The sequence below is a fragment of the Camelus ferus genome, chromosome 15, assembly GCF_009834535.1.
Source record: "Camelus ferus isolate YT-003-E chromosome 15, BCGSAC_Cfer_1.0, whole genome shotgun sequence".
NCBI lineage: Eukaryota > Metazoa > Chordata > Mammalia > Artiodactyla > Camelidae > Camelus > Camelus ferus.
The window spans coordinates 44098706-44121185 of NC_045710.1; the positions used below are offsets into that span (position 1 = coordinate 44098706).

The 22480-nt window shown below is 41.0% G+C and overlaps 1 long non-coding RNA gene across 6 annotated transcripts in view; it reads right to left on the reverse strand.

Annotated features, from left to right (window-relative positions):
* Positions 1 to 22402, reverse strand: part of LOC106730475 — a 69496-nt gene extending 47094 nt beyond the window's left edge. For 3 of the 6 annotated variants that reach the window (XR_004326353.1, XR_004326351.1, XR_004326352.1), the window contains exons 1-2: positions 22254 to 22397; positions 20189 to 20258 (exon numbers count right to left, since the gene is read on the reverse strand). This is a non-coding gene — a long non-coding RNA (uncharacterized LOC106730475). Of the gene's footprint in view, positions 1 to 20188; positions 20259 to 22253 lie in introns of all 6 variants that reach the window. The other 3 variants (XR_004326355.1, XR_004326354.1, XR_004326356.1) reach the window with 3 other exon arrangements.
* Positions 22403 to 22480: the final 78 nt, after the last annotated feature.

Below are 22480 nucleotides of genomic sequence, written 5' to 3' on the forward strand. Positions count from 1 at the left end.
TGCTGTCAGCTCACACTGCATCTTTGAGCAAATTAGGAAAAGGTGCTCCCAACAGACAGGCAGAGCCCTGCACCCAAGGCACCGGCCTGGAGGGTGTGGTATAGGCTACTTACCTCTGTCACAACCTCACAAGCACAGATGTCTGCCCTTCGCCATCAGTTTTCAAACAAGCTTTGTCCCCCTTAAGATACTCTCCTCCTGGACACCTCCCAGTGACTGACTACCCCAAAGCTTGGTTCCCCTTCCCATCTTTCAGTAAGGTTACCAGTGGGATCCAAGTGCCTAAAACTAAGGGACAGTTTCTGGTCCTTATTTTACTAGGCTCCTCAGGAGCTTGGACCCTGATGATCACTCTCTTCTTAAAACGCTCTTTCTCTGGCCTCTGTGGCACTACACGCTCCTAGTTCTTCTCCCTACTCTCTGGACTCCTCTCAGTTTCTGTGGCTGGGGTTTCCTCCTTGAAACCATGCTTAAATATGAGCCTCAGTCCTGACCTTCCTCTCTTCCCATTCTAGACTCATTGGTGCCAATAACTCAAATCCTATCCCACAGCCAAGGAAAACCTACTCCTCCATCCTCACATACTCCCCAAGAAGGAATGGTACTGGAGTACCTCACCTGTCTGTCTCCACAATTTACCACTCTTCTCCAAAGAGCAAGTAAATCAGCTGACTGGGAAGGCTGGGGAAAGGCTGCACTAGCTCCTGTGACCATACTGCTGAATCTGGTAATCTCCCCAGCAGACCTGGAGCAAGCAGCTGGTGGGGGGGTGGGGATTAAGTCAGGGGGAAGGTGTCAGGAAACCCAGTGGTGGCTGCAGATTCCCAGCTGCATTTTTCCAATTCTACTTTATCAGCAATAAAGCTGATATACTGATCCCTAAGCAGTGGCCTGATCCTACTTCTCAGTTGGTTCTGAACCCAGAAGAGGGGGATTTGATTTGTTTCCCCCCGACCCCCAAACCATGGCCTACAAACCAGGAGAGCTTAAGAAGCAGGAGCAAAGATCAGGCTTTGGAGACTTTAAGATCTATCCAGAGGGAGGGATGCTTCAGGTGTGGCAGGCAGATGTGTCAACACCTTAGTAAGCACTTGAGTTCTAGGTCCTCCACTGCTTTAGGACACACAGCAGTTCAATGAGACTGGTGTCACAGGACCTCAGCAAACCCAGGCCTCAGTGTACACAGGCTGTGCAGGCTTTTGCAACTTTAGATCTAAGCAGGTACACCCAACAAAGGGATTAGATGCTACTTTCAGTCACTTAAAACATGCAGAGCTTCAGTTAACCAATTCTTCAGGCATTAGTGGTTGGGAAAATTTGTTGCTACTCCTACCAAATCTCTCAGGTAGGAACAGCCCAAAGGAAGCTAAGTTTCACATGAAACTTCCTGTAAAGGGAGCTGAGATCCATCTGGGCAAAGAGCTGTGGTTGTCAAACTCTCATATTCATAAGAATCACCTAATGAGCTTATTAAAATAGTTTTCTGGGCTCCCATCACCTGACCCAGTAGGTCTGGGGTAAAGCCTATAAATTTTCATTTTCTTGTTAGTTCCCAGGTGATGCGGTGGGTCTGAGGACCACCCAAGGACTAGGTTGGAATATATTAGTAGTGCAGTTCTAGCTTTAGGTGCGTTGTCATCTACCTCAAATTCTCTTCCTCTTTGTTACATTGCACTGAACTCAGTTTTCAGGCCAAGGAGTAAACTGTGATGGAATTTACCTCCTGATACAGACTCCTGGAATCACCCTCAAACGCCACCACATGGATCAAATTCCTCTCTAGATTTATTGCTTAAGTCTGGCCATGGCTTTGATCAAAGATGCAGATTTGGAGGTTCAGCCACAGAAGGTGGTGGCTTTTCATCAATGAACAGAGAGAGGAAAACAGTCCCTTATTTTAAGGTGGCAGGCCATCTTTTTGGACATCAATGAAAATATTAGTAAACCAAAGACCAGGAAGAAACAGTAAAAAGGCCTCATGCCAAGAACATACTGTCTCTCGGAATCAAGGAGGAGCTGGATTGTTTTAGAAACTAACAAAGATTCTCTACATGACGAAACCACATCAGGCTCTTCTGAACTCTCTTCTCAACTAGGCCCTGACTTTCGGGCTTCCACATTCATCTCTGCTTTGTCCAGTTTTAACAAGAATCCTGCTCTGTCGGTTTAGTCAGAATCCCCTCCTCTCTCAATACCTGATCACCCTCGATATCTCATCGGGTTCCTCAGCCTCCACCACCTCCCAGGTGATGTCTGATCAGCCTGACCTGCCTTCAGCAAGAACCCTTCTAAGATGGTTTAGCCAAAATCCCCTCCTTACCCCTGATGTTTCAGTAATTTTCTATCCACTGACTCCCCCTCCCTGCTCCTCTGCTATAAATTCCTACTTTCCCTTATATTCAAATTTGAGCCCAACGTCTCTCCCCTGCTGCAACACCCCATTGGTCCCTAAACCTATCATGATGGTCCTGAATAAAGCCTGCCTTACTGTTCTTCAACAAGAGATGTGAGTGATTTTTTCTCTAATAAAACTTTGATCTTAACAGTGCTGCTGGTGTAGTGGTATGCAAGATCCCCCCACAAAACTTTGATCTTGAAATCAGAGTGAGAACAGCTGGAGAGAGAAAGATAAAGGAGCCAGAGACACACCTGGGTTATTTGCAGCTAGTGTCCATTCTGATTGGCCAGCACTGCGTCTCACCACCATGGTCATGTAGAGAGGATTCCCTTAAGAGACACGATGGTGGGGGCATGCTTGGACCTAACTGCCCTCAAGGAAGGTGTTAGAAACCCTTCTGTTTGTTTGTTTGTTTTGGTTATTAATTGACCAGAAAGAGTAACTGGGATCCAAAGAACTCTAACAGAGGGAGGTGAGATTTCAGAGAACAGACTGGAATAATCTGCACCTGCCACCGTCAGCCAGGAGTACAGTTCCAGGAAGCTCTTTGAGAAGTGCCCTCTTAAAAGGTCAGATAAGGAGTCAACAGTAAGTTTAATTGGGGAATCACCCTTTAAAGACTGCGACAGTTACACCAGGTAGTCACGCAACCGTGGCCAGATCTGAAGGTGGGGAGGTCTGGGAAGATGAGCACAGAATGCTGCTAGCATTACCAGTGAGTTTCAAGGTGGCTTATTGTAGAAGAGAATGCAGGTAAAGCATGTGCCTTGAGGGAATGTACCCAGGAAACTTTTCAAGGGGGATTTTCAGGAAAGGCACAGGAAGGTGAAATGAGCTGCAGGAGAACCAGGCAGGACGGCGGTAGATAGAGTCCAGGCCTGGATTAGATACTGGTCCAGTAGGACACCACCATCAATGAAGGATCACCCACCCAGGAAGACAGATAGAAGAGGACAAGAGCTGGGTCAACAGCCATGTTTCTGGCAGACTCCAGACATCATGACTTCAGATGGCTCATTGTGATGGACCCCATAAAACAGGATCTAAGGAGTATATCAGAAAAGCAAATGTCTTGACTCAAAAGCAAAGGGAAATAAAGAGGAAAACACTAATCAGTACAGCAAACAGTGCTGGCTGATGTGATAAAGAAGGAAGTGATCAACTAAAGCAGCAAGTTAAAATGTTAAAAATGTGGCTGAGTCTTCCTGAAAAGAGAAGTGGAACAAGAGAGGCAAACAGATGATCAGAGACATGACCCACTTTGCAGAAAAAGAGGACACAGGGAAAGTCTCTGCTGCCTTTGACCCAAGATAAAGGCAGTGCTGGTTGTCCTTACCAGCCCCAGGAAAGAGCCTCAGAACCACTACCACAAACAAGTGTGCACTGAGAGCCCTCCGGGTGCCAGGTATCATCCTAGGCCCTGGGGGTACAGCAGTGATCAAAGACCTCTGCCCTCAAGGAACATACATTCAACAGCAGCTTTAGCTGAGGAATCCACTGTGAGTGATTCTCCAAGTTAAAGAAGTGAGAAAATTTCTGTAGGAGGCAGGAGTTACAGGCCTGAGAAATTCCAGGCAAGAGGCCACGGCTCATAAGCTCATACAAGCTGGCAGTGAAATATTCAGGGATTTCGCAAATCATGTTTGGTAGCTTGAAATCTTCCACAGTGGGAGTATTTACACCAAGGAAATTGGCAAGTGCTATCAACCAGGGCTTTCCCCCCACCACCCTCCCCAAAGAGCCAGTTTACCAGAACATAATTGTAATGACTGCTCACAAGAAAAAATGTGGCTGTGTCCTTGGCTTGACAGGGACACAAGGGAAATAGAAATTAAGGGGTTTTAAATGGGGAAGAAAGGAGCCTCCAATAAATCCTGGAGCATCATTAAAAAGTTCTAAATTTTGCAAGAGGCTGGAAAGGTTTCAATTTCCAGATATGATATGGTAAATCTAGGCCATAATTAACTTCATGATGAAAGACTTCTTCCAACACCATGTAAAGTTCACAGGTCAAGAACCACAGAAAGGTGATCTATAGACTGAGAGGCATTCAGACAAGACTGACAACAGTAACATTTTCTCTTTCATGTTTTCACAGCCTTCCCTCCTCCCCTCAGATACTGCTGGACTTCCACCTGGGTCTTCAGCTGGTGCCAGTAATATATGTGTGTTCTGGGACTCTAAGAATTTTAATTTTATTGAAGTAGACATTCATCAGGATTTTTAGCTGTCCATCATCTGAACCTCTTCCCCCTCCTTAAGAGTCTTGGTGGAAGGCAGAGTCTATCATCTCCTGTTACAGAAGAAGGTGTCGCTTACTCTCCCTGCTTCCTTGCAGCCACATGACAAGGGTGCAGCCACGTGACCGAAGCTTATTCAGTGAGACCCACCCACCCTGGACTTTGAATCAGGAGTTAGTGATACACAGTCGCAAGCCCAGCAGAGAATTCCCCGAGACAGTGGGCCCACGGCTCAGCTGCTGACAACAGTGTCTTCTCAGGATCAGTTCATAGGTCACACCAGGTTTTACAGTCTTCCCTGCAATTCCCCCAGCTGCCCAAAGAATTACCAACACATCCTTTTTCTGCTTAAATCAGGTAGAGTTGGTTTCTGCAGCTCACAACTTAGAATCAGGACTCATACAACTGGTCTAAATGCCACAGGGCCAGCAAATGTGCTCCTGTTTTCTAAGTTTCTTGGGCATGGGGCTGGGGCTGGTAATCTATGTCCTGTTAACCCTTTGGACTCTAAAAGCAGAACATGTAAGAGGCTTTGCCTGCAACTGCTGAGGGGATCCCCCACTTCCCAGGCACTGAATGAGGCCCCTGGGCTGAGGCTGAACAGAATGAGAGTTCATGTAGAAGAAGGTAACTGTGGGCCTTCATGTCTGTGGTCTTTACCTTACAAGAGAAAGAGATTTGATTTGGGAGCTTTTATTCCTCCTTGGGGATGTAATACTATATTTCATAACAGCAAACATACTACGAAGAGAAGGAGAGAAAATGCCAACTAAAGTCTAACACAACATTTTTCACTTAAAATGTTTATCTCGTACTTACTTAACAAACTTTTAGACTTAGACATAGATCTTTAGCATATGTCGTTCTCATGCACACCTTAAAAAGGAAAATAACTTAAAAGTATTCTTAGAAGCTCCTTATTTTCAGAATCCAAATATGCTGAACCATGTTTGTTTTCAAACTTGGAAAAGAGTTCTTATTAAATATTATTTTACTTCTTTCCCCTAAGAGTTCACACAAGTTTATAAACATATTTTGAATACAGATTTTTTTAAATATAAGACCTCCATTTTGGATAGTATTCCAAAAAGTATTTTTTAAGCTTTTGATTTGGAAATAATTTGGGGCTCACAGTAACTTGCAAAAATAGTACAAAGAGTTCCCGTATATCCGTTACCCAGATTCTCTAATGTTCTGAATCACTTTTAAAAAAATGAGATATCATTCAAACCCCATGAAATTCACCCTTGAAAAGTGTACAATTCAATCATTTCTAATATATTGCACAAAGTTGTGTAACCATCACCACTACCTATTCCAGTGCATTTCCATCACTCTGTATCTATTAGCAGTCACTGCCTAGTCCACTCCTTCCACTCTCCCAGCCGCTGCAACCACCAATCTACCTTCTGTCTCTATGGCTGAACCACGTTTTAACTCAGAGTAGCCCGTGTGACCTCAGATGGTGTCCCCCTCTGTGTCATCAAGAGCCCTGGGGATGGAGCATTTTATAACAGCACTCCACTTTGCTCGGTTTTCTTCCAAGCTGCTGACATCCGTTCTGCCAGTTTGGATGCATATGACAGGGAATGACACCTCCATCAGAACACCTGACTAGATGATAAGATTGTACTATGACTCCCAATTTTAGAGAAGTTAAAATGTGGGGGGAAAATTCACATCTCAGGATTAATGAGATACTGTAATGGAAGAAGGGTCCTTGCGACATTTCAATTTTATTGGTATTACATCACTGTCAGACATCATTTTGGCACTGGTTCCTTTCCTTTACTACATTCCTGTTGGGCAGAGCTCATTCACTTGGCTGCAGCGCTCCTGATTTCTGGTAAGAGTTCCCTCCTCTTGTCCCTAGAACTAGGACTTCCTGTATGTAGATCCTGGATGCTTCAACATCCCTTGTTGGTACCCTTAACCTTGCCCACACCTCTGCAAATAATCCGTTTGCTATATTATCTCTTTAAGCACACCACCTGTTTCCTGCTGAAACACTCAGTCCTTCATCCAGAAGAAGTGACTCACTGAAGGCTTGGGTGCTTCTTTCTCCTCCCATCTCTCTTTCTCTCTGGATCCGTGCCCCCTGCATGCTATCCTATATGATACAATCTTACTGGGCCAGGCTCTCTTTCTCAAATGGGGAGATAAGCAGCTGGGGGCCAACAGGTTAAATTCAGGGGGAAGACATTAAAAAGCCCAGTTTTGTCTACAGATCAAAGCTATATTTAACAATGCAGCTTAACCAATAAAAAAAGTTGAGATATTGTTCCCTAAGATCTATTTCTCCATTGGTTCTGAACTCAGAAGGTAGGGGAGCATTATTCATTGGTCCCCTTATATCCCAACAACCACTCTGAAATTTATATCTCCAGTTTCAGACATATATAGATAGCCATCCTGTAGTTTCACAAGCTGCTCAGAACGGTCATATCCAAACCAAACTCATGATCTTTCTACCCAGACCTCTTCTGACGTTCCTTATTTCATTCTGTCACACCACTCTCCACTCAGTTGCTCATGCTAGAGACCTTAAAGTCACTTTGGACACCCTCTTCTCACCCTAATACACATGAATTTTCAAATACTGTAGATCCTGTGTGCTAAGAGATCATTAATCCATCCAACTCTATCCATCATCACTGCTACAGTCTTGCTACAAACCACTGTTAATTCTTGCCTGGACCACAGTAATAGCCTTTTTTAATTCTTTTTTTATAGCTTTTTTTTTTAGGTTTTAAGGTGATGCAAACTAAAGAGACAAATATTTGCCCATTTTCTAAAGTCTCAGATGTATCATGAAGCTTCCAGGAAGTCCAAAATAGCTACGAAACATTCACTCTAGTATAGAATGAATTCTAGCCTTTTTTCCTAATAGTAAATGACATGTTTTTAAATGAAAGCGACTAAGTGATATCTAGGGTCCTTAAAGTAACAAAAAAAATAATTGTCCACAAGTTTGGAACTATGGGAACCATGAACGGTGGTGTGCTCCCCAGGATGAGACCTGAGCCAAACCTGATGTTCATCAAAAGCATTACTGTTCTGAGGTACACGAGAATAAGGACATCTCTAACCCAAATATCCTCCAGGGCTCTCTGCCCAAGTCCATTGCTGTTGTGGGTTGAACTGTGTACCCCAAGAAGATACGTTCAAGTCCTAACCCACAGTACCAATGAATGTTATCTTATTCGGAAATAAGGTCATTGCAAATATATTAGTTAAGAGGAAGTCATACTGAATTAGGGTACAACTGATGTCCTTATAAGAAGAGAAGAAACACAAACACAGATAGAGAGAAGACAGCCATGTGAGAAAAAGGCAGAATTTGGAGTTATGCCCCCACAAGCCTAGGGTTACCAGATCTTAGAAGAGGCAAAGAAATATCCTCCCCCAGAGACCCTGGAGGGAGCATCACCCTGCAGCATCTTGGTTTTGGATTTCTGGCCTCTGGAACTGTGAGACAATAAGTTCTGCTGTTTTAATTTAACTAGTTTCCAGTACTTTGTTACAGAAGCCCTAGGAGACTAATAAACCAGCCTTTAAGAATTTAGTCCTCTAGAGCAAGGTTTGGTAAACCCATAGGCCAAATCCAGGCCACTGACTGTTTTTATATGACCCATGAGCTAAGAACCCTTTTTTTTTTTTTTTGTCAGAACACCTGCAATCAATTTGAGGACAGGAAACATTAACTTTGAAACTTAAGTGAAATGTTATCTCCTGAAAAATACTCCATTCTTCTCAATAGACCTGTATTACAAAAAAAAAATTATACTCAACTATTACATTTTTAATTTTATTATTTTTAAATGTGCAGAAATTTATTTTCTGTCTTATTATATGAGCACCTACATAATAGTTATGATTTTGCCTCTTAGTCTGCAAAGCCTGAAATATTTTCTTTTTGGCCTTTTACAGGAAAAGTTTGCTAAACTCTGCACTAGAGGAATCTCAGCGTCATTTCATATAGCCAAGGAAATTTCTAAGCATCAGTGATAACCTTTTAATTATGACAAACAAGTTTGATTTTTATCTGTTTTCATTTTATATAAAAATTTCCCTTGTTACATTTTTTATAACAGCTCTACTGAAATACAATTCACACACCATACAGTTCATTTAAAGTGTACAATTCAATGGTTTTTAGTATATTCAGAGTTTTGCAATCATTACTACAATCAATTTAGGACATTTTCAGTACCCGACAAAGGAATTTCACACTCATTGTACTCATTACCAATTAGTCCTCATGTCCCTTTAGCCCCAGACTCTCCTGCCCTAGTCAACCACTAGTCTACTTTCTGTCTCTGTGGATTTGTCTATTCTGGACATTTCATATACATTTTCCATGTTACTTTTCTACATTTGCTTTGGTTGATCTTAATTTTTATTCATTTTCTTCCAATACTTTAAACCAAGAAAAGGAAGAACTGAGACCAGAAGTCTGAGCCATAAAGGCTTCTGCTTCTCTGACATCTACCTTTCCCATCCTGATACTCAGCTCACACATACGGCCCCACCTCAGTCCCATGCAGACTGAAAATGTCCTGCACTCTCCCTTACAGAAAGGTTACTAACTGAATGTCCTAGGGTCAGGAAACTGGAACCCAGTGCACAGGGATCCTAAATGCCTCAGCTTGTAGCTTTCTGAGCTGCTGCTGAGCTGTGACATGTCACGAAACAACCTAAACATCTGTCATAGTTTGTTGGTAATAGGAAGAAAAAGTGGGGGAAAAAAAGAAAATGACTTACATAAATTGGCTCTGAAGAAATGTGTCATAATATTTAAACATTTCATATTAACTAAAGCAAAGTTCTTTGAGAGCCAAGATTTTAAAAAAAATATTACTTGGCCTCACCAATTAATTACTTGCTTTAATTATTGGTAACTAGTTCTCTGACTGGAAACCAGCACTTCACCTTGCTTGTTATAGTAATTAGCTATAATGACTTCTAATGGCCTAGGGTTCCTCCCCTACTTATCAAAGAGCCATAGTATTTAAATCACCTCCTCTATTGCTCCGGCTATCAATTGCCCATAACAAACCACCCCAAAGCTCACTGGCTTAAAATGACAGCAATCATTGTATTATCTCTTGTGGTTTCTGTGGGTCAGGAATTCAGAAGGAGCTCTACTGGGTGATTCTGCCTTAGGATCCCTCCTGCAGTTGAAGCCATTCGGTGGCAGGAGCGGGAAGAGTGGGCATTGGGAGAACCTGCGACGGCTGGGCATCTCTCTCTCCCTGGGTCAGAGAGCCTCTCCATGTGGTCTGTCTGTGTTGTTTTGTTTTTATTTTTAATCAAGGTAATAAATGCTGTTTATAACTTCTTTAGATTTACATAGTGCTCCAACATATTAATACCCTGTGAACTTCAAAAAACCAAATACGTTTACAGTAGTATTGTTGGTCATCAAAATGAGGTGGAAGGAACCTTTACAACTGTAAGAATGAACAGATGTTCTAATTAAGGCAGTATTGACCTAGATGACCATTTAGTGTCTGTCACCTCAAACACCTCACAGCTCTGGTTAGTGTGTGCTCCCTCACAGCATGGTGGTCTCAGGGCACTGATGCTTCTCACACAGCAGCTCATGGTTCTAATGCAGGGACAAGCAAACCAGGTAGACTCTGCACCACCTTCTATGACCTACCCTGGAAAGTCATATAATGTCATTTCTGCCATAGCCTACTGGTCAAATGATCACTGAGGTTTGGCCCAGATTCAAAGAGAAGGGCCACAGAATTCACCTCTCTATGGGAGGAGGGTGAAGGAATTTGCAGAAAGGTTTTAAACTTGCCATTATCTATGCAGAAAACATTCTCTAGTTTATGCAATAATTACTCCAGAGAAGCATTTCTCTCTTCTTTTACTTCCTTGTGCTTTTCCCCCTCTTTCATGATCCCTTTAAAATGTTTACAAATTAAAGATTTCAGCTCTAAAGATATCGCTTAGTAATTCTGTGTTCTGCAGGCAGATTAATTCTTGCGCCAGGCCCAAATATTTCTGGCTGTTCTGTTCTACTCTGCCTACTTCCTGTTTGGTTGACTTTTATTTCCTGTACTCTTTGTCAAGGGCTTTGTCAAAACTGTAAACTTCCATTTTGGCCTAGGTGCTGAGTTCTATTTCTGAATCTGCCAGCGGTCTTGAGCAACAGTATGCATACAGTAACTGTAAGTGTAATACAGGAAGTGAAAATTAAAATACTATGTCTTAACTTAATTTAATAGAATAAATGTCCACTTTAAGGAAATACATATTTTAGTGGAGACCATCTTCCAGGAGCTCAGCCCTCAAAAAGTCAGTTCCTTCTCAATGATGGACTGCTCTGGGTCATTGGCTGGATCATTGAGGATCCAGTTCCAAAGATCTTATTTCCAGTTGATTACAAGCCTAGCTAGAATTCTTTATTTAAGGACAGTTCTATAGCTCTTAAATTGTTTTGGGCTGCAGACAATACGATCCTCAACTTAAATGGCTTAAGCCATAAGGAAATATTTATTATAACAAGGTATCTGAGGTGGGATGGTTCCAACTCAGCAGCTGACTATGTCAGGTTCCTCTAAAATTTTCTGCTCCAACATCTTAAGCATGTTGGCTTTATTTTTAACTCAAGATCTTAAAATGGCTTCTATAGTTCACTTGCCACTCACAGACATAGCACAGTCCAGTGAATTCCTGGGTGTCTCTTTTTATTAGAAATGAAAGAAAAAAAAAGATTCCAGAATGTTCCAGCAAATTCCCCCTCTTGTTACAGTGGTCAGAAATGTATCATTTGCCCATTCCTAAACCACTCTCTGGATCAAGAATGGGATTACCATGATTGACTTAAAGATGCACTTGGCATTTGTAGCAGAGCAAATTATCCAAATGAAATCAAGGTTTTGTTATAAAGGGGGAAGGAAAGGGAGAAAGAATGATAAGAGGTCTTTTCATATTTGGATTTACTGTCATACAAAGGGAGAAATTCCCCTACCCTCACGTTCCTACATCATTGAATGCCCCCACAATTAATACAGCTGCTCAAAGCAGAAAACTGGCAGTTCTCCTTACCTATGTGTCCCAATTAGCTACTCCCCAAAGCCACGGCCTTAGTTCAAGAATATCTTCCCTCACCTCCATTGCTACAATTATTTTCCCTACTATTCACCTGTCTCTAGTCTTTCCCTTCCTCCAATCCATCTTCCACACTGTTGAGAGGGAGAGCTTTCTCTCATGGATTATCAGGGTTTTCTCACTGGAGCTTAAGTGCTAAAAATGGAGTGAGATGCCACTTTCACTGTCTACTTTCCAACATGAGCTGGTAAAATACGTTTTGTGGCAGCAGAAGTACAAAAGAGTTCTAGTGCAAGGGGTTCAAGAGACAGGTGGGAAAGCAACAGAGGAGACGGGATGGTATTTGTTGCTATCATCAGCCTAATGATGATTTGGAGTCATGGTAGGGGAAGGGGTTAGTGTCAAAAGATAAAGATACTGTATTCATGACAGATTCAGTGAGATTTCAGACACAAACAGTCTTTTTGTGGCCTAGGTGACAAAGCATGATGCAGGTTGCACAGAAGGGAAGGTATTCTAAGCTCAGCAAAGCAGGAGAGAAGATTTCATGATCTATTATAGTCTGTCCCTCCTATTTCAGCTGTGTGACCAACATCATATCAAAAATCTAAGGCAAAAAATGTACTCAAAATATACCCAGTAATATGAAACTATAATTTTATGATTTATAATATTGATCTATTACTTTTAATAAGTACTAAATAAAAATAAATGTGTGTCTGTTTACTCTGAAAATGAATTTCCATTTGGAATATCCAAAATTAGGTTTAACATATTTTGAACCTCATTAGAGATAGTTTGCTGTATTACAAAATATTTAGAATAGATTATTATTAGATGACTCTAACTATTATTAGATGTCTATAATCTCAGTTGTTAGCAAACAAAATGCAAACCTTTCTAAATTAATGCAATAATTTAGAAAGCCCAAACTTCTGCTCATAATTTCCTATTTTTCCAACTTTCCCACCCCATAGTCACACAAAATCTGCTTTTTTAACCTCAATAAGACCTACAAACCTTGGAACTATTCCCAGTTTGCTAGAACATCCATTCTCTAGCCAACTTCCTTCCTTTAAGAGCTTAGTATAAAAACTCTGTAGCAACACAAGAAAATGTGAATAGTATAAATATCAAGTGCAAAAAAAAGCAGGCTGTCAAATTTTATGTATGCATAGTATTCATGATTGATTGTACCTATATTAAAAATGTAATAAAAGTTACCTGAAGATATACTCCAAACCATTACTCTTGGACACTTTTTTCACAGGGTTGGGGGTGAAGTCATTTTAACTGATTCTCATTTTCTCTGCTTTAATTTTTACCATGTTAAAGTAACAGCAGAAGAAATAAATCAAAGTCTGCATATGACAAAGCTCTGGAAGGAAACATGTACACACACTCACACATGCACATATGTGACATTTACATTAGTGAGGTAGAATTATAGGCCATTTTTCTTCTTCTCTCCAATCTTTCTTTAATGTTTTACATGTATATTTTTGATGTAACTTTTAAATAAAAATTTTAGCAAAAATTTAAGGACTTTGAATATTATTAAAGAACTTGTTAACTAGTTGGCTCAGTTTGCTTCTAATCCATGATTTCAGTATTTGTCTTAATATAATCACTATTTTGCCTCTGCAGGCATGGTTACTCACCTCTTTGAAGAGGAGAGAGATGAGCCTTGTGTGTGTGTCTCTCTCTCTTTTTCTAATAGTATATACTGCCCAGAGGTGATATATTATACTCATATCAACACTGGAGTGATGCAATGTGTAAAAATTTACACTTCACTAGATACTTACTGAGCATCTCAATACTCAGGGCACTGTAGGGAATAAATGATGAATATGATAGTCAATGCCTTGAATAAAAAGAGTTAAAAGAACTGATTTTTAATTTTTCTAGAGTTGAACTGAGGACTTTTGGGAAAAGAGTGTGAGAGTCTTTTTTTTTTTTTTAATTGAGGTATAGTTGATGTTGTATTGTATGATGACAGTCTTTAAAAGGTGCAGAGCCTGTGAATGCTAAGCGCTCCACATGTTAGCATTTTCATTAGTAACATTATGGCTGCTACTTAGCTAACAAATGTTTTTGTATTGCTTTATATCTGAGATCATATTTGGAAATGCAATGTGGCACAGGAGAAAAAGATCCAAACTAAGGGTTTGGAGGTCTAGTTTCAAGTTACAACTCAGCAACCAACTAGCTGTTAAGACGGGAGCAAAGAACTTAAATTTTCCGTGCCTGTTTTCTCGTGTGTAAAATGAAGGCATGGATGAAATGTTCTATTGGGTTTCTTCCAACCTTAAAATTTAACTATCCTCTTGTTGAGATAGATCAGAAACATCATATGACTTCAAGGTGAAGATGACTTTATTACAAGTTCTGAAAAATGCTAATTCTAAATCTGTGCAAGTAATTATTGGATCACATGTTTGTGAAACACCAGCCATTACTTCTCTTACAGAAACCACGTTGGTGCACTGCATCATACTTCCAAGCAGTGCTCTACATGTAAAGCTAGCATATATAGTGCTATAGGGCCCACACAATATACACGTAAACATTAAAGAGAGAGGTGCTTTAAAAATGAATGTTTAATGACTGCTTTTTAAAGTTTTCACATACTAAGATTTCATTTCTCTGAGTGTTCCCAAACCTCATGTTTCAGTTCCTTAAATGAAAATAGGTGAGTGGGGCAGGTTTCCTCAGAGCTATTGGTTCTTACTTGAGGGACTATCCCTTTCCCCTAAAGTTTGCTTTAAAAATAGTGGTCCATGGGCTAGTGCTGGACAGTAGGGAGAACAAGCAACACTGATGATGGCAGGGTCTGGGCTTGCCGCCACGCTCCAAACTACTTACAAATGTTTGATGTTAATCTATCCATTTCTACTTTCCTGACAGCAATTCCTGCTGTATCAGCAGTTTTCCAGATTAGAAATCTGGAACTTTTGACTCCCAGTTCTCCTTGGTTTCTTATATGCAGTTGGTCACCGATGCCTATCACTTCTCTTTGTAATATCTCGTGTTTTCCTTCCTCTTCATTTTTACATCATTTCCACACTCAATATCCTGGTCAGTTTCAGCTATATTATTTGTTTCACTGCAACAACCTCTTAATGGAGGCCTTGTATGCTACCAATCTGATATTCCCAAAACACTGCCTCTATCATAGCACTCTCTAGTTGGAGAACTTGCAATATTTCTCTGTTGCCTATGAGATAAAACTAAACTACTCTTCCTGGCATTCTAACCCCTCCATTACCAGATTTTAACCATATTTCTGTTTGCGTATCAATACTCATATTAGTTATTGTAACGCTAGCTGCTATCACAAAAAGATCCAAATGCAGTGGATCAGAAAAGAGAGAAATACTTTTCTGAATTCAATGCGTGAGTTCCAGGTTGCTCCATGCAATCACACAGGTTCCTTTCACCTCAATTGTAACCTCTAGGACATCATCACCAACGTTAGATGGATGACAGGAAAGCAAAAAGGAAGCAGGCTCACCATCTGAAAGGCTCTGCCTAAGAAAGGTGGGCATACATCTACTCAAGGGAAGCTGGGAGACAGAGTGTAGCTGAATAACCATTTCTCAAACTATATGAATACAGAAAAGGAAGAGAGGTCAGCTAGCACTGTCTGCCGCACACCCTCTGCTTCAATTGTCCTGGTCTCTACAATATGCATGCAGTCTTAACCTTTCTCTCCTTCCCTTCTCTCCACTTGACCAGATGACACCCACCCCCACTTAAGTATTACCTCCTTCTGTGAGTAATGCAGCCATTTTTAAAGAATGCTTCAGTATGCTGAAGAAAATGGAAATGGTTCCAGGACTCTTCAAACCTGATTTGTAGATCCTAATCCTCATTCTTTATGAGGTGTTCTCCCCCTTACTTTTGTCTTTCACAGCCTCTTAAACTCATGGGAGTGGATTTCAGAGGTCTCAAACAATATGCACATGGTGGGGAGGGTATAGCTCAGGAGCAGAGCGCATGTCTAGCATGCACAAGGTCCCGGGTTCAATCTTCCATTAAAAATAAATAAATAAACCTATTTACCTCCCCCAAAAAACAAACTGTACAAAAAAATTTAAAAAACAAAACAAAACCAAAAAAACAATACCCACATAGGAAGTAAAACAGGAGAGTAGCAGTGGGACGTGGCCGACAGCTCTGTTAACAGATAAAACCCACCCTAACAGTGGACTCTGGCTGTTAAAACAACCTGTCCTGACCAGCAGTGCTCTAATTGGGACTAGCAAGTAGTCTCCATACAGCTTATTTTCTTTTAAAATAACCGTGTGGCCTAAATTGATGTAAAATGTCTGCATAAACTGTGTAACAGAGGGAAGGTAACACAGATAAAAGGGGTATCAAAGAGAAGCAATGTGGTAAGTTCATCTAGAGTTCTCTAAGGGAAAGACATTCAATCTGATGAACAGGATCATTCTGGCTATCAGAGAAGTGTAAAAATTACCACTTATACATGTTAAAGTATTGAGAAAGAAGGGTACCGTAGTCTGCAATTTCAAATTCAAGAACAGGGCCCTTAGTTATGTATGGGACGGGGATAATTCAACAGACTTTTTTCACAGCCTCCGTTAAATATTATTCAAGACTCAGTCTTGGGGTAGTCATTACAAAATATAGATTTCAGGGCCCTTCTCCTACCCACTGAATCAGAATTTCTGGGAGTAGGGCCAAAGAATCTGTATTCCCAACAAGCTCTCCAAGTGATACTTCTGACCACCAAAATTTAAGAACTATTGTTCCAAACCATTAGGGATGTTTTGGAAATCTGTGACCAAATTGTTGGTTATCACAATGATGTGGGGACACCAGTGACATTTACTGCAAGGGCAGTCAAGGATACTAGATGCCTTGCAAAGGACAGTCCAGTATAGCCAAGAACTGTCCTCCATCCTCATGACTTTCTAATATTTCATATTCATGTGGATGAAAAGTCTAGTATAGTAATAATATAAGCCTAAAACACAACTCCATTTGACACAGAAACACAAAATACTTTTTGCATGGTTTTAACATATGCTAAATTTCTCAGCAATGCAACTATAGTCATTGCTCGGTATCCAAGAGGGGTTGGTTCTAGGATCCCCTTAAATACCAAAAATCCAAGGATGCTCAAGTTCCTTATATAAAATGGCATAGTACTTGCATATAACTTACAGCACATCCTCCTCATATACTTTAAATCATCTCTAGATTACTGATAATACCTAATACAATGTAAATGCTATGTAAGTAGTTGTAAATACAATGTAAGTGCTGCACAAGTAGTTGTTAGTGCACAGCAAATTCAAGTTTTGCTTTTTGGAACTTTCTGGAATTTTTTTTTCCTCAAATATTTTCAACCTGTGGTTGTTTGAATCTGTGGATAAGGAGGGCCAACTGTACTGTGTAAGTCAAGAGAAGATTGTTTTATTAGAAAACTTTTTAAAAGTTGAAAACTCCCAACTGTGACAGCCTCCCAATACAATACATCAGTGTCAGGCTCCAGTTGTAGCCTGTGATTCTATGTATAGACGCAAACATTTGAAAACTTCATTACGTCTTTTAATGTAGTCGTACCCAAGCATTTACATATCAAAGTCAGTATTATTTTTTAACACATGGCTTTCTTTTCATTTCTCTTTCATATTGCTCTTATGGAATTTTTTTATTTGTTTGAAAACATACATGGAAGGTAGATGATATATGTATGAATTTCACTGCAGGACAGTAAAGGAGATGTTACAAATATCTGTTATTAAACAGCAGACACTGAGCTGGTAAGGAAGAGTATCATTACTCTTGATACTAAAGAACATGCCTTAAACAATTTAAACCTTGTTGGAAGAATAAAAAAGATACCTGTCATCAAACTGAACAGATGTAGTTATAACAAAAGTTTAAGAATAAAATCAATTGTAGGCTCAGAAGTACTATCCAAGTGCAAGTGTACAACATACCACATACTAAAGACCAGACATGGTGGGGTGTTCAATAACCCAGAAAGGCCTGAGAAATAGAGATGCTGATCTCTAGACAGGATAATTCACTCAACAAATACTGAACATCTGCTATGTGCCAGCCACCTGGAATAAGAGGTCCTGCTTTCAAGGATTTTTTAGTTTAGTCCAGAGCCAGGCACATGACCAGGTAACTAGTTCAGTGTGGTAAACAGGCTGATAGATAGGGAAATATGCTGGGGACATGCTGGAATCATTTTTTTTTCATTCCTAATAAAAAGAGATAATAGATGTCCCCCACCCCCAGCTGAACATTACCTCACACTTCACTTAAGAAAAAACGGCAATCTGACTAACTACCTCATTTCCATACCATCAGGTCTACCAGGTTCTCTGCATCTGCTCTGCCTTCCTTCTTGTTACCACAGAGGAAGTGTCCCCATTCCAATCTACGGCCAACCTTATAACTCGTGCTCCAGATTTCACCCTTTCTCTATCATCACCAATTTCTCCTTCACCAGTGAGTCAGTCTCATCTTTTACAAACATGACTTAATTTCACCCTCTATAAACAAAACAAAACATCACTGCCAGAAACTGCTAGTGCTTACTCATATCCATTTCTTCTCTTCTTCCAGGGCACACAACTAAATGACATTTCTCAAATTATATTTCTCAGCCCCCTTGTGGAGGTCATATGGAAAGCAGACCATGACCAGAGTAATGTATTACACTTTCGGATCTGGCCCATAAAAATCTCCCATTCGTGAGCCTCTGCCCTGTTTCCTTTTCCAAGGTGACTTTGAAGGACACATGTTGGTACTACAAGATAGAAGACATGTAGGTCCCTGGATTACTCCTGGAAGAAAGCTGCTCAACTCACACTGGACTGTGACTCAAGTTATAAACTTCAATTGTGTTCACCCGTTGAGACCGAGGTTGCTGTGATAGCCCTTGGCCTAATGCAACTCCACATTCCCCTCCAACTATTGCAGCATGTGTTTCCTTTAATACTCTTCAAAGAGTTGTCCATACTCATCGTTTCCAGCATTCTCTTCTCCATCTCCTCCAATTCAAAAGATGAGAATAAAGAAATGACTTGGGATTTGGCAAGCCCCTGACATGGCTCTAACCAAGGTCATTAATGACCTTCACCTTGCCAAATTCAAGGTCATTTCTTTAGTTTCATCTTTTTCAATCTCTCAGCATCATTTAACACAGCTGACCACTTCTATTCTTTTTGAAACACTTGCTAGGACACTACAGTCTCTTGATTTCCCTCCTATTTCACTGGCAGCTCCTTCTTTTCTACCAGCTCTTTGGGGCCCTTTAGAATATTTTTTTCCTTATCTGAACTTTTTGTGGAAATGTAATGCTTCTGACTCCCAAATCTTTATTTCTAGTCTTTGACCTCCCCCTTTAATGTTCAATTACCTACTGGATGACTAATAGACCTCTGTAACTTAGTATGTCTATACACAACTAGTGATTTTCCTTTTCAAACCTTTCTTCACCAGCCTTCCTTTTTTCCTGGTTGCTTAGGTCAAAAATGTGAGAGTTACTCCTGGTTTTTTTTTTTTTTTCCTCTCCCTTCCACTTACACCCAATCTATCAGCAAGTCCTTCTGATTCTGTCACCCAAATCTTACTGAATATGACCTCTTTTCACCATCTCCTCCGCTAAAAGACTAATTCAAACCAAGTTCACTTCTCTGTGAGACTACTTCAACAGCCTCTCAACTGCTCTGCCTTCACTCCTGCCCCTAGTTAATGCATAGTGTCCGTAACAGTTTAATACACTGGCCAGAGTTAACATCTCGAGCTGTAATCCTTTATCAATCACATGCTTAAAACTCTCCAACATGCAGCTGGAATAAAATCCATCCTCCTTCCCGTGGCCTACAAAGTCCTCCATGATCTGGCCCCTGCTTACCTCTTCAATCGCATCCAGTTTCCTCCAGTCTTACTGGCCTTTCAGTCCCCCAAATAAGCTTTCTTGTCTCAAACGCTTGGTTCTTGGAATGTTCTTTCCCTGATTCTCCCTGTGGATGTCTCTTTCTTATCTCTTAGGACTCCACTCAAATGTCAAGTCTTCAGAGCATCCCCCTCCCTCAGTCACTTTCTATCCCAATACCTTATTTTCTTTGAGCAATAAAGAAATAAAATATTTTAATAATAGTATTTTGAATGATTTTATTTGCTAACACGCTTGATGTCTTTCATGGGAGACATAGCTGCATGAAAGCAGAGATTTTGTCTTTATTTTTTTAATTGAGGAATAGTTGACTACCTTGTTTATCAGTGTTTGTGCCACAATCTAAAGAGCTCCTGGCACAGAGCAGGTATTTGTTGGACTAAATAAATAGTATCAACAACTGCAAGCCCTTGAGGAAAAATACTACGTGCTACTCATTATCATCCCTAACGACCAGCAGCCAATCATCCTTACTGTAACAAACATTCTTCCCCAGCATAAGTCCCGAAAAAAATAAAAACCATTACTCACATTTGTTGTTGTTTTTAGTCCATCCATCGTCTTGTCTTGTAATCTTCCTTTTTTTCTACTTAAGTTTATCCTGCAAAAGTAAAATATTTTTCATTTTCGGATGTGGACTGGATCTTCGGGAAAAGGGTTCAGCTAGCTTAAAAAAAAACAGTGAAAGGGTTTTTTAAAAAAGCCTTTAAAAAGGTGAGATTATATAAATCCATAGCTTATTCATGTGACAAATAGAAACAGCCCTGGAAATAAATACAAACGTGTCATCCTATTGGTAAGGAAATTTAAATGAGAGTCTCTGAAAAATAAAAGATAATAGTAATTTAAAATTCTGTAGTGTCACTAAATCTCCTAAGATCCAGCTTGTGATTTCATAGACTGGAGTGGTTTTAAGACTAGTCTGGGGTTCTGCAACTGGGACAGATTGTGGTTGGTCCAGAACTCTTCAGTAAGCAAACATTATTATCTCCTATTAAGTTAAGAAGTATTTAAATCCCACTTGATTATGGTGTATGATCTCTTAAATCAATCAGTTTCTGGAGGTGAAAGATAAGCAAATACATGCAAAATATTTTCCATTTCTTATGTCTCTCTCATCCTCCTAATGGATTCTTAAACATTGGTGCTCAGTTCATTCATATAGCTCTGACACTAGGGGTTGTAAGGATAAATCCACATCTAAGAAATTTAAATTTAAAAAATTGTCTGGTGCCAAAAAGAACAGAGAACATTACCCTCTCCCTTTTCTTTTAGTAATTCCTTTAGAAAAATAAAAACTATAAATGATTTCTCTTTGAGATGTCTGTACACCTTTTAAAAAGCTAAATAAACTTCTTGCCAGTTTTATAACCCCTTAAGTTCTTTTTTAGGGGCCTTGGAGCTATCTCTTTGAAATGTGAACATCAGGACTGGTTGCTCCACCTCCCTGTCTCCGTGGGAGTTTAAGCATTGGCTTTTGGCTCCAAGATGTAACTTCCGATTATTTTTCCTTGGCATAAAGACAACAGGTATGTAATTAATTTTATCTGCCTGGTCATATAAACGAGTGAGACTTTTTTTGTGTCTGCAGTCTCTTCAATGCATCACAGTACTCTTTAATGCTTATTCAATAATAAAACTGTTCCATTCTTTTCTACTTTTCCGTATCTTGTGGAGAGGATATTTTGGGGATGGCAGATTTTATTTTTAATTATTTCCCCTACCGAGTTCTCCAGTGTTGGCACTTGTATACAGGCAGGCTAATTATTTCCCATTCCCCTCCATACTTACTTTAGGCAGTAAAGGACAGTAGGAAGGGCATGGAGGTTTAAAATCAAACCCTAAGTTTAAATTGTGCTTTTCTTTTCACCAGTATTCTTAAGTATGGACAAGTTACTTAAATTCTTTGAACTCTGACTGCCTCATCTATAAAACGATAATTCATTATATATGAAGTAACTAATCTGACACCTGAGAGTCTTTACACATGAAGGAAACAAAGTTATACTGGACTCCTTTAACATATTATACGTTCGTTCCAACCGTCCTTTTCTTGTGGGCATCTCTTAAATCCCAAGGCAGTGTCCACTTCATTAATCTCAAGCAGAGTAATGAGGCAACGAACTCGCACTGTTGACCTTACAAGTTTAAAAAGTTTTAGTAGGCAAAGTACGTTAACGGAGCCCTCGTAATTTAGATGCAAAGGGAGAGAACAGACCGCGGGGGTCCCCATATGCAAATACATGAATTACAAGCGCGTACAGGCTACAGCAGCTTCAGCACTTCCTCTCGAGGGCGCTCCGGTACGCCCGCGCTGCGCCGCCCGCCGGGGCGGAGGCGGAGATTTATTTGCATGTGCGAAATCGGGAAGAGGGGGAACCACCCATCGAAAACCCCGGCCGTCGTTACCCCCAGGCCCGGACGGCCGGCCCCACTTCACCGCCTGGCCCGCCCTCAAGTGTTCGCGAGCTGCCGGCCCTCTCCACGTCACCGCACCCTCCCACAGCTCCTGAACTTTAAGCCACGCGCTCAAGAACATCCTGGAGGAGGGGGATTTCTCCCGAGCCGGCGGCTTTTGCCCGCTCACAGCCGTTACCTCCGGGCTCCCAGTGTTCCCGAAGATTCCGCACTCCCGCTTCCCACACGGGGTCCCACGCCAGCAGCGGCTGTGGGGGAGGGGGCGGGAGCGGGGGCGGGGCTCTGGTACGAGCAGGGCGGAACGCGGGCCTCCGAGGGTCGACGCACGCGCGCAGGTCGCGGGACGCCCCGCCCCCGCCCCGCCCCCGCCCCGCCCCCGCCCCTGCCCTGGGGAAGGCGGTGGTG